At 57.6% G+C, this 495-nt stretch overlaps 1 protein-coding gene across 1 annotated transcript in view; it reads left to right on the top strand.

The window, feature by feature from the left end:
- Positions 1–495, top strand: part of LOC119593704 (rho family-interacting cell polarization regulator 2-like) — a gene marked incomplete in the record, with an annotated part of 108243 nt that overhangs the window by 89200 nt on the left and 18548 nt on the right.

Genomic DNA, 495 nt, shown 5'->3' with positions numbered 1-495 from the left:
GTAACAGGAGCCTTTGCGGAAGCGTCCGGTGCGGTGTTGGGTTTCACTTCTGGCGCTGTCACGGATCTTAGGCGAAAGGGGGAAAGAGAAGGAGAGGGGGGGAGGAGAATGGTGGGAGAAGGAGAGGAGAATGAAGGGAGGGGGTGGGGGGAGAGGAGCAGAAGGAGAGTGAGAGGGTGGATGGTGGGAGAGGGGGAGAGTGGCAGAAGGGGAGTGAAGGTGGGAGGGGCGAAAGGGGCAGAAGGAGAGAGAGGGGGGGGGGGGTGGAGAGTGAGAGGGTGAATGCTGGGAGAGGGGGAGGGAGGAGCAGAAGCAGCGAGAGAGTGGGAGCGAGGTGGGCGGAAGGAAAGTGAGAGAGAAAGATATGGGGGAAGAGAGGGGAGGGATGAAAGACAGGCAGAGTGAGATGGAGAGAAAGAGAGAAGGGCGGAGACAACCATAGTTGGGTATAGAATCGAGAAAGACTGATTGCACAGAAAATTTTGAACGGTAATG

Source organism: Penaeus monodon, chromosome 32 (assembly GCF_015228065.2).
Source record: "Penaeus monodon isolate SGIC_2016 chromosome 32, NSTDA_Pmon_1, whole genome shotgun sequence".
NCBI lineage: Eukaryota > Metazoa > Arthropoda > Malacostraca > Decapoda > Penaeidae > Penaeus > Penaeus monodon.
Note: the sequence above shows the minus strand (reverse complement) of the source record. Positions and strands in the feature narration are given on the sequence as shown.